The following is a 17,090-nucleotide window of genomic DNA, read 5'->3' on the forward strand; positions in this document are numbered from 1 at the left end:
AATCTAGCCTATATACTCCTGGATGCCACAGCAAGGACCCTCTTGACTTGTACAAAACTGTGATGATGTAAACATAACCATAGCCCGGTAGGGGCTTCCCACATAGCTGTCAGTAAAGAATCTGCCTGCGATGCAGAAGACCTGGAAATGGCAACCCATGCCAGTTTCTTGCCTGGAGAATTCCATGGACAGGGGAGCCTGGCAGGCTACGGTCCATGGGTTGCAAGAGTTGGACATGACTTAGCACTATCTTTTCTTTCTTTTTAATAACCTGGTAGTATCCTTGAGCACTATTTTTTGGAGTCAATCTGTATGACTTGAGTTTACTCTTGGATAACTGATTTGATATCCTTTTGAAGACAGGAACTACACTTCTCCAAATCCCATCTTAAAAAGTGATGGGATTGGTTCATATGATTTATCATCATGTTTCTAAATCTCACATGCTGTGATTTTATTCCACATAAAATACATAATTAGCATATAGAATATAACACTGTATGAACAAACATAGTTCCTTTCCCAGCATAGTTATTCCATATTCTTTTCTTCTGATGCATCTGATTATGCACAGTTCTCAACAGTTCTTTCTTTAGGCTTTGATGTATACTCTTCTTTGATATGATTATATTGCTACATATTATTTATGATGCTCCAGGGTGCTGCTTCATGCTGAGTGAGGAAGGTGAATAAAATGTCTACTCAATTACAGTGAAGTAAGAGGGCAAACAAAATTAAAAGATATAAATAGACAGCTCAAAATTATTTCTATGATAAAGTTTTGTGTTCCTCTTACTGTTTTACTAGTTCCTTCAGCTAATAAATATCTTCAGGGGATTTAGTTTTATCTCACCTTAATGGAAATGGGGGAGCATGTAATGTTTCAAATATTACAATTACTATTATAATTGTTAAGTGTTGAAGAGTTTATACTGCTCCTCACATACATTATTACATTTAATATCCATCACAGCACAATAAAGTAGGGAGGGGCAGCCTTAGGATAGTATCTTGAACCTAGAAATCATTCCATAAATGTTGGCAATGGCTAGTCTTGTATGGTTTTTATTGTCCTTTAGAAACATAGATTCAAGGATATAATTATTTCAGTGTGAGCTTTATCATTAACTATGCAACATTGAGCATGTTGGTTAAATTCTTTGGTCTCTTTCTCTTCTCTAGGCTAGATAGAGGAGTGATAAACTGTAAGGTCTGCTCTTTCTACAATATCCTCATGTGGACCACACTTACTTAAAACCATATCCATTAGTTCTTTTTTAATGAAAATGTTTGGATTGTCCTGAGTTATTAAGCTGGCCATTTTATATGGACAGATTCAGAAGTTTACTTAACCTCATTGCTCTTACTACTCAATAGACGGTCAATAAGAGTATATTGGAAGACCAAATGAGTTGATGATTGGGGAAGACCAGTGTTGCCTGGAGCAGATCTTACCAATCTGTCTGAGATAACTTGGGTTGAAACCAGATAGTTACACTACCATAGCACTTGATACTTGTGAATTTTGGCAGAATCTAGTCCAGTAGTCATGTATGGGTGTGAGGCATAAAGAAAGCTGAGTGCTGAAGAATTGATGCTTTCAAACTGTGGTCCTGGAGAAGACTCCTGAGAGTCCCTTGGACTGCAAGGAGATCAAACCAGTCAATCCTAAAGGAAATCAACCCTGAATATTCATTGGAAGGACTGATGCTAAAGCTCCAATACTTTGGCTACCTGACTCAAAGAACTGACTCCTTGGAAAAGGCCCTGATGCTGAGAAAGAGAGAAGGCAGGAGGAGAAGGGGATGACAGAGGGTGAGACGGTTGGATGGCATCACCGACTTGATGGACATGAGTTTGAGTAGGCTCCAGAAGTTGATGATGGACAGGGAAGCCTGGCGTGCTGCAGTCCATGAGGTTGCAAAGAGTCAGACATGACTGAGCGACTGAACTGACTGACTGACTGAGTCCACATGGTGATTTTAATTCTCTAAGAACATTTGATCTGCTGATGGGCTTCATATTTCTTTTATGTCTTGGATTGAGAAAGTGGCCAGAAAAGTGTTTCTTATTTTTTTTACACAAAAATCCAATGTAGAAAGTGGACTATAATGTAGAGATGATGTCAATGCACCTGAGACCTGGGAAAGGGGACCCTCAGACCCTTGTTGAGTGACTGGCTATCTTTGACCTCAGGATAGCAGTGACTTTCCTGAACTCGGCTCAACCTTTACCTTTCTCTAAGGCTCTAATTTTCTGTCTTGTGTGGACAGTCCTTATATACCAGTACACAGCTGCAGATAATCCTCTGCTTAAACGGCAACTTTCATTACAATTGCCCATTCACTAATTTAAGACCCATAATGGCAGAGACCCTATATCTCTGATTTCTTGCTTTATTCTAGGCACCTTCCATAGTGATAGAGTTGCTCAGTAAGCAGCTGGTGGGTAAATGTAAAATAAGATTATTTAATAACCCTACTGAGGGGTAAGAGATATTTCAGCATTGAAGAGAGCCTTTACTTATTTATGGGCTGGAAAGTGGAGGCTTAGAGTGGTGATAATACTTCCTGAAACAGAGAGGACTGTCTCTGTTGGCAAAGTGGAGAATATATTTCTTTACAAATACCCAGAGCATACAAAATTGGATTACTGGATTTTAATTCCATGTTTTTATGATTTTATAAAATGAAAACTAACCAGATACAGGGCTGAACCAGCAAAATATCAGACGATTTAGAATAGTGGTTGAGAAAGTGTATGAGGGACATTACAGAAGAAGGAAGGCAACTGGCACTGGTTGAGGATTTCCTGAGGCAGCCAAGGGCATGATTTTGGCTGACTCAGCAGACACAGCCTGAACCAAAGTCAAGGACAGGAAGAGAGGCAGGGGCTTAGAGGTATTCTGTATGACTCTCTAGGCAGCTACCGACAAGATCAAGACATGTTTTTACTGATAAGCAGGGCCAATGTGAAGGTCAGAACTTTGATCATGAGAAATTTTAATTACTCAGATATTGATCAAAACACCTGGAAATCAACTACAGAAGGCAGAGTTTGAGAAAAGGGCTGGATTCTTCGATGCATGCTGGGAGAACTGACTGCTTTTCCTAGGCTGTGGGCAGTTGCTATTCTAAGTGCATCCTAGGGAAAAAGCCAGCTATTATAATGGGTTAGACTTTGGGGAATGGCAGTGACCGCAGAATTATTAGACTTTAAATGCTAAGAGGAAGAAACATTAAAGGAAGTTGATTTTGTAGGAACATGTGGAAAGCCCTAAGGATCTTTGATGGAAATTTTATAATGTAAAGGGGAAGAAGGGAAGAATATTTAAAGGTGAATTGAAGTGCTTCTTTAAAATCAATAAAGAAAATTAAACCTCTTTAATAATCTTAGACCAGTAATGCAGTCTCAGAACCAGAGGCTGCCTAAATACATCAGATGTCTCTCTGGCTTTTGAAAAATCACTTTTTTAAAAGTTTTTTTTTTTTTTTTTAAATCAGGGTATAGTTGACTTACAATGTTGTGTTAGTGTCTGCTCTACAGCAAAATGACTCAATTATACATAATCAACTCTTTTTTTTTTCCAGATTCTTTTCCCGTATAGGTCATTTACATACTACTATATGTAAAATAGATAACTAATAAGGATCTTCTGTATAGCACTGGGAACTCTGCTCAGTACTCTGAAATATTGCTTTTTGTGACTTTGAGTGCCGAGTTGAGTTGAATGGACTTTTATCTGGGACTTGGTTTCAATGAGTAGTACCATATCAACAAAGATATCTTAATTTAGGCCCTTCAAATTTTTTGCCTGGACTTTGTAATGGCCCTGCAACTATACTTTCTTCTCCAAGCCTTGCCTCCTTAGAAACATAGCTTCTGCAAAGAGGCCAGAATACTGTTTCTAAACCATGTTTGATGGTTCCACTCCTTTGTTGAGCTTTCATTATCTTCTACAGGAAAAACAATGCTTTACAGCTTGGTCTTCATTCACTTCTTTGATCTCAATGTTTGCTGCCATACCCTTACATGAATCCTGCACTGTAGCCATACATAAATCGTTTTACTTTGGAATAATATTTTTGTCTTTACTTTTTAGATTTACAGAAACTTTGCAAACATAGAATAGAGTCTACATATACCCCTGCCTAGTTTTCCGTGTGCTTAACATGTTATACTACCATGGTCTATCCGTCAAAATAAAAAAACAAATGTTAGTAAATTATAAACTCTGTGCTTCATGTAGAGAGTTGCAGCCATTTCTCTACTAAAGTCCTTTTTCTCTTCTAGGATCCTACTGAAGATACCACATTGCATTTAATCATGACATCTGCTTAGCCTCCTCTGGTAAGTAACCGTTTCTCAGATTTCTTTCTTGTATTTTATGATCTTGAGAATGTTGTGGAATGTTGGTGTTTTGTAGACTGTCTGTCAAATTGGGTTTATTTGATGTTTTTCTTCTTGGTTAGACTTGGGTCACAGGTTTTTGTGAAGCATACCACAGAGGTGACTTGCCCTGCTCATCACATTATATCAAGGGGAACATGCTTTTAACATGACTTATCACTGTGCTGTTAATCTTGACCTCTTGGTTAAGATATGGTTTGCCAGGATTCTCCACTGTTGCTTTACTAATTTCCTCTTTCTATACAGGATTCTTTATAAGTCACTAAGTCAGCCCACACTCCAGGGAACAGTATAACATATTTTATTTGAAATTCCTCTGTAAATGCAATTTATTTCCTTCCTTTTATTCATTTATTTAAGCAATCATGTATTTATATCAGCATGAGTTTATGTATATTCATTTTCTACTTTGGATTATAATCCAGTACTGTATTATTTATTTTGTTGCTCACTGTGCTCCAGCTTTGGCCACTGGGAGCTTGAAATGGTTGGCTCAGACTTTTGAGTACCTAGATTGTAAAGGCTGATTTTCTATCAGTAATGAAACTGACTCGGGTCTGCCTAAACCAGAAAGAAGAAATTTATTATAGGAGCATCTCCCAGAATCTTTGAGCTAGAATATATCTCTGTCCCCAAAGGACTGGAATTAATATTTAGAATGCAGTAAGGGTCCCTCATCTCTATTCTGCTTTATTCTCCATGTCTAGTTCATTTTTTTTTCTCCCATTGTGACTTCAGACCACATGGAGGGACAGAGTTTCTATTTCAGAACTGCTGACTTCATGTGCTAATGTTCCAGTTATATAAAAAGAGTGATAGGCCTTTTCTAAGGTCCTGCATCAAAATTATTTGGAGAAGAACAAATTTTAAAGAAATTAAATCAATCTAAGTTTGTCTTAATTACAATTTGTTTTCATAAGGCCCAACTGACAGGTGATCCTTGCTTGAATTACATCCATGGGTAATAATATTTTAATGTTTGTTAGTTGCATAAATTATTTTAGCTCAATGGCAGTATTCAGGCATAAAACAAACATGTAAATATTTTTTAAAAATATGTGGAAAAGAAATTTGTAACTTAAATGTGAATTTCTGACCCAAAAAGCTGTGGCCGGAAGTGTGGTGTGTATTATGAAGTCTAAACTTGGCTTCAGGGGTCCATCCATATCTGTGTAAATATTCTAGATCAAGGAGATATTTCCTAGACAAGAGCGGATTGTTGTGAGCTTTCCAGGCACCTGTAGAGAGTCCACTGTCAACATATATGACCTTAGAATGCTGCTTCCACTATCTTGAATGCAGTTTTACCTTCGATCTGCACAGAAGACTCCACATCAAACTTTACTTCTAAGCTATCATCTCTGTCCAACTGTTTCTCATAGTTATACTCTCATGTGATCACCTACAAAATTTTTTATTAAGTATGTTTATTATACAGTATCTCTATGCATATTTTTTCTCAAGATCCTAGGTCTCTTGAGGAAGTTTTCCTGTGTAGTTCATCTTAACATCTCTAAGATCTAATTCAGTTTCTAGCACATTATAGGTTAAATGAATGGTTTTTGAGTGAATAAATGAACAAATATGAGTAGGATATTTATTAAACTATGGTAGGGCTGAAGGCACTGAAATGAAAGTTCAAAATTTATGAACTTAGTTAAAAGCATATTAATATTTGCTGATAAAACAGTTTAAGAGACCACTTTCTCTCTGATACTCCCCACAAAGAAGCCTTAGAAAATAGGATGCCTTAAAAGAAAACCACAGCTCTTCAGTCATGGGAAGAATTGGGAAGATTCAAAGGCAAGTAAGCTGAACAAATTTTCAAGAGATAAGTGGAAGTGAAAGAAAGTAGAACATAGAGTATTAATTTGCAGGGCCTAATTCAATCAGCAAGAAAAGATTCCTCAAATGTATTTGTAGGAGACAGACGGTAAAAAGAAAATTGGTTTGCTGAAAAATGAGAATGGGGAATTAGAGACATAGGCTAAGTGAAGGGAAATTTGTTCGACAGCTGCATTTTGCTTTGATTTTCACAGATCTAAGGGGAGATAAGGGATCACTTAGAAACCATTGCTCATGCTTTAAAATAGACAAGCCCCAGCTGAAGACGGGTAAATGACTAAGAAGTGGGCAGTTGAAAGAAACACTTTCAAACTCTATCATATCTGTCTAGATTCACTGAATTAATAATGGTGGCCCGCACCTCCGGCACTCGTACTTGATCTATCTGGTTTCTTGGCTTTCCAGTCACCTATCAATAATCCAGTGTGTTCTTAGGATTCCCAGTTGGAACTCTCAACCTGCTGTGTTTTACCTAAGAACATAATGTTGCACTGAGAAGAGGACAGATGGGTGAGTTAGAGGAACTGAAAGTCTAGCATTAAGGTGGAGATAGGAATTTGGATTACAATAGCGTGTCATTTAATGTTAAAACATTGATGGTAGAGGTTAGCTAACAAAATCTTACTTGGTAAAATAAGCAATAGGTCAAAGGAAAATTAAGGGGAGTACTTGCACTTTAGGATCAGGAAGAGGCAGAGGGGATCAAAGTAAGGAGATTAGGGCAGAATGGACCAGGACTGAAGAGGACTGGCTAGGGACCAGTCTCAATTTAAATCTCTTTTTTTTTGTCATTTCACATTTGCATGTTCTTTTACAAGTCATTTAATCTATCAGAGGCTTATTCTTCTTATTTACATAATATCTATGTCATAGAATGGTTTTGAAGATATATGTGAATATAAGTGTACAACTGAAAATTTTGGTTTCTTTCTTGTTATGTAAGTTTATATTTAATTATGTTCAGTTTAAATGAGATACTGTTTGAAAAGATCAATTTTCTCTATGTTAAAAGGTTAAGTTCAGCCTGTGGTTCAACAGAAAGTCAAAGTCTTGCCATATTCTTACATTAGCACAGAGGAGTCCTATAGTGAAACATTTATGTTGGGTAAATACCAATTTGCAGTCCTTTCATTTTGTGCTTGGTCTCTAGCACAGAATTAGGGGGAATACCACAGATAAAATTTCATATTTCCAATTACACTTACATGAATACCTTAGACACCTCCAATTAAGCAGTCTCTTCTTCCATAGTTTGCCTACTGAAAACATTGAACCCCAGAAATTAAAACATTTTTAACTATCATTTTTCAAAGATTCTCTAGAGACAGTACATGGAGGGACTTTTCCCGCCACATAAATAGGATTTGAATTCCTTTGCTAAGGTTGGCTTTCACTGCCTGTCACTGACTATCAGAATAAACTTCTACATCATTTTCTTCAAGAGAAGGAACACCACAAGACACCGGCTTCAGGCAGAACCTTACCTATATTAACACACACTTGGGTCTTAATCACTGACTTCCTAACTTCATATTAACACCATATAGGAATGTTAACCGTATTAAGGGATGAATTTATTTGATAGCTTCAATTTTGGTCAACTGCTATCAAAGAACCCCAAGTTCCTTTATAGTATTATCTCCTGCAGAAAACCTTCTCTGACCTAATTGCCCAACTCCTCCACTCTCCCTCCAGGAAGCTTAATTGCCTCTAAGTCTCCTGTGTATATCTTATCATGGCACTTACTCATCACATGTATTTTATATGTTTCCATGACTCCCTCTACTAGCTATGTCTGCCTGGAGAGAAGGTGCTGTCTTTCTAATCTATATGTCTGTATCCCTTTGTCCAAAATTCCTATGATGGAGTAGGCATGCATGAAATATAAGTTGATGACTCAACAAATGGATTGAGTTCTTATTTGACTTCTGATCTGATGGCATTTTGATATTTATGTTTCCACAAACTCTCATCTTTGACCCAGACATCAACAGAAATGCATCCTTCTCACTCTGTTGGTTCAACAGTGACTTCCTCTTTATTCCCGTTTTCAGCATACTCTAGAAAGTGCCCATGCTCATGCTCATTTTTATATTACTCTGAAGCTATTTTAGGATACTTTTGTTAGAAATATTAAGGTCTTGCCTAGCTTCTAAAATAACCCACTTGGGAACAGGACATCTGAAGGTTGAAGATCAAGGTCAAATATTATTGTCTTCTTCTATAAAAGTTTTCTTGACTTGCCAAGGAGTGTTCAGCAGTTCAGTTCAGTCTCTCAGTCATGTCCAACTCTTTGCAACCCCATGGACTGCAGCACGCCAGGCCTCCCTGTCCACCACCAACTCCAAGAGCTTGCTCAAACTCATGTCCATCAAATCGGTGATGCCATTCAACCATCTCATCCTCTGTCATCCCCTTCTCCTCCTGCCTTCAATCTTTCGCAGCATCAGGGTCTTCTCTAATGAGTCAGCTCTTTGCATCAGGTGGCCAAAGTATTGGAGCTTCAGCTTCATCATAAGTTTTCCCAATGAATATTCAGGGTTGATTTCCTTTAGGATTGACTGGCTTGATCTCCTTGCAGTCCAAGGAGTGTTAGATCTCTTGAATTTTATTCACCTTTTCTTATAGAAATTAACTCAACATGGTTTAGTTCATCCATTTATAGAGAGGACACTGACTAGGAGCTCCCTAAGAACAGTATCTTTTTCTCTTACTCATGTTTAGTATCACTTTCTAAAACTGAGCACATATTTTTCCCTCTGAATAGAACACTATTCAAAACCCTCTACCATTACCACTTCCTACCCTATTTCAGGTAATAGCTCACACTACATGGGTATATTTATTATAGTGTATTTAAATGGTATATTTTATTTCCATACTAACCTGTGAAGTCTTTAAGGTTAAGAATTGGGTCTTGTTCTCCTTTTTGTGCCCCATGTCTAGTCTAAGCCTGAACATAGTAGATAACGAATACAAATATTTAAAATATAAATGTCCCACTCTGCCATTCTTTAGGGCAAGTATCTAATCAATTATTGACCAAGCAGTAAATCCCTCCAGCCAGTTTTGCATATTGGTAACTCTTCTTGGCATATTGGTATTAGGTATATACCTATACCTAAACTTCATTAAGTGAGCTTATTGCTATGGAGGTTTCTGGAAAAGCTTTATAGCTGTTGTTTGGGATTAGGGTTCAGTGAGAACCCTAACAATGGGAACATAGAAGTTACATGTTATAAGACTACTATTTGATTGGATTGCAAGAGAAAGTCTGTTAACCCTAGCATTTCCTTTGGTGGGAGAACTGCTTTGTAGATTGGTATAATTCAATGGTGGAATGAGTTGGCTCATAATTCCAAAGAGTACAAGTAAAAAAGGTGCAATTGTAAAGGGCCTTGCAGGCTGTGTCTCCTGTGTCAGTGATCCTCTGGTGACAGCCAGAGGTGACTAAGGCCTCCTGAGATTTATCAGGTGTTATCTGTGATACCAGCAGAAGCTTTTAAAGATCACTGATAAGTGTTTATTTCCTTTTGATCACTTGTTTCCTTACAGTCAAGCTCTCTCTCAAACCAAGGGTTTGAGTTGTTTGGTGGAAAGCTTGATTGTGTTATTGTTTAGATGAAACCTTCAGCGAACAAAGGACCGTGATGCTGGGAAAGACTGAAGGCAGGAGGAGAAGGGGATGACAGAGGATGAGATGGTTGGATGGCATCATCGACTCTATGGATGTGAGTTTAAGTCAGCTCTGGGAGTTGGTGATGGACAGGGAAGTCTGGCAACTGCAGTCCATGGGGTCGCAAAGAGTTGGATACGACTGAGCGACTGAACTGAACTGAACTGAAAGTTCACTTGGTAAATAATCTGCCTGCAATGCTGGAGACCCCAGTTTGATTCCTGGGTTGGAAAGATCCATTGGAGAAGGGATAGGCTACCCACTCCAGTGTTTTTAGGGCTTACCTTGTGGCTCAGCTGGTAAAGAATCTGCCTGTAATGCAGGAGACCTGGGTTTGATCCCTGGGTTGGGAAGATCCCCTGGAGAAGGGAAAGGCTACCCACTCCAGTATTATGGCCTGGTGAATTCCATGGACTATACAGTCCACGGGGTCACAAAGAGTTGGACATGACTGAGCAACTTTCAGGGAACATATTGTGATTGTTCAAAATTGGGACCCAAGTAGCATTATTGATTCAATATACTTGTAAGGGCACCTTCCATGATACATTTCCTATGTCTGCCTACCTTAAACTCTTCCTTTTACTTCCTTCCTCCCTCCTACATGTTAAAAATCTTCCTTTTCACCTATCTTTGTTGGGTTTCTATTATATGTAGGCCTTTTCTTAACACTAGAAATAGAAAAAATAAAAAACCTTATCTGCAAAAATTCAATGAGAATTCATGTAAGTAAATAATTTAACACAGTTCAAAAGACAGAGATATCTCCAAAATATCTGAGGATGAGAGAATAATTCAATGCATTGGAGAAGAAGAGAGATGGACAATGTCATACACACACACAAATACATACATAAAAACAAACAAACAAAATTAAGGCTTCTTGGAAGTGATCAACTCGTACACTAGGGTTAAGGAAATAGGACATCTCAAGAAGGAATCACATTTCTTGAGAGGGAATCACATAGAATTTCAAGGAAAATATAGATTTGTGCTATCTAATGTGGTGACCAATAACCACATGTGATTATTTAAATTGAAATGCATTGACATTAAATAAAAAACTTACTTTCTCAGTAACACAAGTTACATTCTCAATACTCCATAGCTACATGGTTATCATATTGAGCAACATACATATAAAGCATTTCTAACATCACAGAAAATATAATCACATGACATGAACTTTTAATAATTGTGCTAGTGGCAGAGGATACATTTTGGAGGAATGACTCATAATTCAGTTATCTTTGTGAGAAGAAAAATGAGATAAATTATAATAAATTAATAGCTTCTTATTGTTTAGTTTCTAAGTTGTGTCTAACTCTCTTATAACTCCAAGGACTATCACCTTCCAGGCTCCTCTGTCCATGGGATTTCCCTGGCAAGAATGCTAGAGTGGGTTGCCATTCCTTCTCTAGGGGGGATTTTCCTGACTCAGGGATCAAACCTGCATCTCCTGTATTGGAAGGTGGATTCTTTACCACTGAGCCATCTGGAAAGCATATTAATAGCTATCATTGATTAACTACCTACTGTGTTTCATATTGCTTATACTCATAGATATATTCTTTCTATTCATAAAAGTGGAGACTGAAGTTTGGAGAAGTACCTTTTTCAAGGTCACTTAGCTAGTGAATAGCTTATAGTAGAAGACTGAGCCAAGATACAATGGATATTTAAGAAGTTTGGATTGTGTGTATCAGTTCAGTTCAGTTCAGTTGCTCAGGCATGTCCAACTCTTTGCGACCCCATGAATCACAGCACGCCAGGCCTCCCTGTTGTGTGTATCAGAGGGGCACAAATGAATGTCCTAAGCAAGAAAGTGATATGATGGGAGCTGCCCTTGAGGAAAAGTGTTCATGACTGATGGATGATATGTCTTTAGTCAGTAGAATTATTTTCATAAGATGTCTGAGATTAGCCCTCAGAGTATTTTAGAATTCAATGAATTTTCTGTAATATCCAGCCTTGGAGTATCTTCCTTTGTCTAGGTTTCATGCAAAAAAAAAAAAAAAAAAAGCCAGAAGGTGGGTATAGCAGGAAAACATTGTAGATTATCACATAGACAGAAGTGTTTCTTAAGGTGCAAATAACTCATGCCTCAGAAAATGTAGTCACCTAAGATAAAAAATTATAAAATTATTCATGTAAAATGTTATTCTGACATACTTCATTTTATTGTGCTTTTTTTCTTGCACTTCACAGATAGAGTGTTTTTTACAAATTGCAAGTTTGTGGCAGTCCTGAGTCAACAAGCTTTTTGGCACCATTTTCCCAAAAGCATTGGCTTGCTGTGTGTCTCTGTACCACATTTTGTTAATTCTCACAGTATTCCTAACTTTTTCACTATTATTGTTTGTTATGATGATCTTTGATCAGTGATATTTGATGTTGCTATTGAAAAATATTGCAATTTACTGAAGGCTCAGAAGAGGGTTAGCATTTTTTAGCAATTCTTATTTTTTAATGAAAGTATAGATGTTGGTTTTTTAGACATGATGCAATTGCACACTTAATAGACTTCAGTATAGTGTAAATGTAACTGTTATATGTGCTGGGAAACCAAAAAATTCATGTGATTCTCCTTATTACAATATGCACTTTATTGCAGTGATCTGGAACTGAACACCCAATATCTCTCAGATATGCCTATATATGAATAATCATTATATCCATAACCACACACTCATACCCACACATACCCACCCACCTTCATTTATACACACACACACACATATATATATATTCTCATAATGGGCACTAATGTTGAAAAGCAGAGGTTTTTTTTTTTATCATGTAAATTCAGTAAAGCTTTACTGTTGTTAGTTTTATCTTTCCATTAATTCATTCAACAAATGTTAATGAAAGCCTACTGTGGTAGGTACTGGGCGATGAAATGACAATTTAGTTTATGATCCAGTAGAAGATACAAAAAAGAAATAATCTAATTACAGTGCTTGATGAGTGCTGCCATAGTTTGTTCCCTTGCTGAAGCACAAACCTGAACCCTGAGCTGTGAGTTACTCAGACAGTGAATGATGTTATTCTATCACAGCCCACTGCTGCTGGATTGTTCTTTCCTTCTCCTTACATACTTATAAATTCTCCTAAGTTTGTAAACATATTTTGTTTAATGAAATATTGCTGAAAAGGGAGAGATAAAACTTCAGTAAATGTTGAGATCTGTGGTTAAAATTTGAAGCTGTGCTAGGGAACTCATTACTCTCAACAGAAATGTAGTTTGAGGTAAAGGAGAAAGCCTGAAAATACTCCACTTATAAATTTAGGAGTTCACGAAGGTTCCAGAGTATAAGTATGATGACTCTTAAGATAGCATCCAGGGTCTACTGTAAGAAAGACAAATTAACAGACACTCATTTTTTGTCTACTCAAAACACGTTGCCCATGAGATCACAGCAGAAAAAGCTTAACAATAATGATGGCACTTGAGTGTCCAGGCACTATTGGCCTAAAATATACTATAGTACCTGACAAGTTCTTCTCTAGGTTTTGCCAGCTATTTGAATATTTAGCCAAAGAAGTGGGTATAGGTCTCTTCTGATAGTAGCCATTGAGCTTTTGAGGATTTTGTTACAAAGCAATAATAACTTGAAATATATTTTAAGAACAAATAAGAACTCTAGCTCTGATCCTGCTGTTCACATATTATGCACAATTCTGGTAAAGCCAGTACATTTGTACCCTTCTACAAATGACAACTATTAACTCTGAAAAAAATTAAAATGAGACAGAAAAAAAGATACAAAGGAACTTGAGACCAACCAAAAGCAGACACATACCAGAACATTGTCCTCAGCAGTTGAATAAATATACAAAATAGCCAGTAGTCCATACACCAAAATGGACCTTACGATAAGCCATAAAAATTCTCAATACATTTAAAAATATTGACAATATAAATACTATAAAATAAATTGCATCAAAGCAAATAGGTATTCTGAAAATTCCCAAGTATTTGCATATTAACCAATATTGTTTTAAGTAATTCATGGATTAAAGAAATCAGAAGGGAAACAAGAAAAAAGTTTAAACTCTATGGTAGTAAAGACACAGTATACCAAGTTCTGTGGTTTGTAACCAATCAGACTTTAGAGAGAATTTTAAATGTTTATGTTAGCAATTTGGAGAGAAATTTATAATTTCAAATGCTTATGTATTCCAAGAAAGTTATATAATAAAAGATCTAAAGTTCTACCTTCAGCTAGGAAAAAAAAGGGCAAAGTAAACTCCAAATAGGTAAGGAGTAGGAAGTAATAAATGTAAGGGCAGAAATCAATGAAATGTAAAACACAAAATGTTTATGTATAACTGAAGCAGTCTGCCGTACCCCTGAAACTAACACAACAGTGTAAATCAACTATAGTTCAATATAAAATAAAAAGTTAAAAAGTTGAGATTAAAAAAATAAAACCCACAGTAGATAAACTAAGTTAAACCTTCTGTATGGCTAGAATTTAACCATGCAACCAATGCTGGCAGTAGAATCTGGGAAGAAAACTTTTCTAGGTTTCCATCTGCGGCCAGTAAGAGCTTAGAAGGGTAGAGATGATGCCAAGGACAGATACATGTGTCTGGAGAAGAGCTATTTCAGTGACATACTCTAGGCTGGTACCAACTCAAGCAGCACTGGGGATTTCTTTGAACTTTATAATTTCTTCAGCTTTTAATGCTTTGTTGTGTGAAAGTGTTAGTCGCTCAGTCGTGTCTGGCTCTTTGTGACCCCATGGACGTAGCCCGCCAGGTTCCACTGTCCACGGAATTTCCCAGGCAAGAATACTGGAGTGGGTTGCCATTCCCTTCTCCAGGGCTGACCCAGGAATCACATTGCAACCAGATTCTTTACCATCTGAGCCGCCAGAGAAACCTATAGTGCTTAGTTAGGCACATAGAAATCAGTGATTACTTAATTAATGAATGGCTAGATGTTAATAATAAGGAGGGTTGTTTCCATAAAATTCTATTCATATGTCTTTCTTGGTTAAAGAAGTAAGATAAAAGCCATGGGCCTGGGAAACTGTGTGTGACTGTAACTGATTATGGATTTGAAATTTTGGTCTTCTGTTCTCTCCTAATGTTCTTGCCGAACATTGGTTGATATATTTAACAGAAAATGTGACATTTCTATTATTACCAAGAAATGTTAAGTGGAAAGATATTCTGGGAAATAGACTCTCCATAGGTAATCAAAATTACATGAAGCCAAGATGTCCCAGTCGCTCATTATATAATTACTAGGAAATATAATTTGATTCAAATATATTACTTTGTAATTGGAAAATACAGTCTTATTAAGTTTCAGGCAGTAAAATCTTACTTTTAAGATGATATATCCATGGAAGAGTCATTCATAACAATTCTCATTATGACTTTTTCATTTATAAAGCCTCTCACCACAAAATAGTAGGTTTTCAGTTTCATTAAAGAAATATTTCCTCTAATAGAATATGTGTTATGTTGTATAAGTTGGGGACATTGAGAGAAAGCAAAGTGACATGTGATTTCAGTTGTAAAAAATGATTGGTAAGGACCCTTATCATGAAATCTATCACCTTAACAAATCTTTAAGTGTATAATACAATACTGTGAATTCTAGGTACAATGTATTATTGATAGTATAGCAGGTTTCTAGAACTTACTCATCTTGCAAAATTGAGACATCATGCTTATTTCTCCCCTCCCCCCATGACACTTGCCTTAGCAATTATTTCATCTGATATAACACCAAAAGCAAAGGCTGCAGAATCCAAAATATACAAATGGGACTCTCCCACAGTGGCTAAACTGTTTCACGTTCTCATCAGCATGTCTCAGTAATCCAGCCTCTCTGCCTGCCTACCAGTGTTTGCTATTGTCACTGTTTTCTGTTCTAGCTCTCCTGATATTTACATAGTGCCATTTCATTCTGGTTTTAATTTGCACTTCTCTAATGTTGAACATCATTCATATGCTTTTTTGACACCTGTATGTTCCCTTTGTTGAAATATCTGTACATGTCATTTTGCCTATTTCCTTATCTAACATTTTTTTAATACTGTTGAGTTTTTAGTGGGCTTTATATATCTAGGTTCTATCCTCTGGAGGAGGGCATGGCAACCCACTCCAGTCTTGTTACCTGGAGAATCCCATGGACAGAAGAGCCTGGTGGGCTACAGTCTATGGGGTTGCAAAGAGTCGGACACTAGTGAGTGACTAGAGAGATCCTTTTAAAATATGTGGCTTGCAAATATTTTCTCCCAGTCAGTAACTTTTATTTTAAGCCTCTTAATAGAATTTTTCGCAAGAGATTTTCATTTTGATGATGTCTAGTTATTTATTTCCTCTTATAGACTGTGATTTTGATAGAAAGTGCAAGAATTCTTTGCCTAGAACTTCATATCTCGCTCTCAGTTTTGAAGATTTTCTTGTATTTTTTCTTTAAGTTTGATTTTTATGTCTTCCATTTATGGTTAATGCTGCATTTTGATTTGATTTTTAGATAAGGGTTGAGATTATACAAAGGCTTGAAATAGTACAAATACCTATTTCATCTTCCCACAAGTGGAATTTCACTTTCAGGCTTCAAAAGACATGTAAGAAGATGATAGAAAGATGAAAGTGTTTATCTTGGGAACACAGCATAGTGCAGAAAACAGAGGCCTTGGATTTTGATTACACAACTTAAGGTGCTGTGGTTGAAGTAAAATTCATTAAAAAATTCTTGCTTTTCAGGCTCTTTTGAGGATGTAATAGTAGTATTGATGAAAGAGATTTGTCAGTTGCATGGTCAGTATAGATTTAAGTCATCTTCATGATTGGGTGCAGCAGATCACTAAAAGGAAAGCTGGGATGGGGTGAAGAATACAGGCTATATAGATGTTACAGTTTATTTTACACTTTTACCTATCTCTTTATATCACCAAATTCTACTTTTCTCATCCATCTGGAATCTAACTCTATCTGAAAACAAGATAATAGACTTTTATTTTTGGAAAATTTTTCCTGCTTCATCTGGCAGTTTCCTAGATAATCTTATTAAGCACTATCAGAGGAAAGCAGACCAATAGCTAAATGTTGCTTACATTTTCCAACAACTGAAAAGAAGGGTCAAAGTGTAATTCCTATTCTTTGAGTACTTGGGAGGCAAAACAATAATGCC

Source organism: Muntiacus reevesi, chromosome 5 (assembly GCF_963930625.1).
Source record: "Muntiacus reevesi chromosome 5, mMunRee1.1, whole genome shotgun sequence".
NCBI classification, from domain to species: domain Eukaryota; kingdom Metazoa; phylum Chordata; class Mammalia; order Artiodactyla; family Cervidae; genus Muntiacus; species Muntiacus reevesi.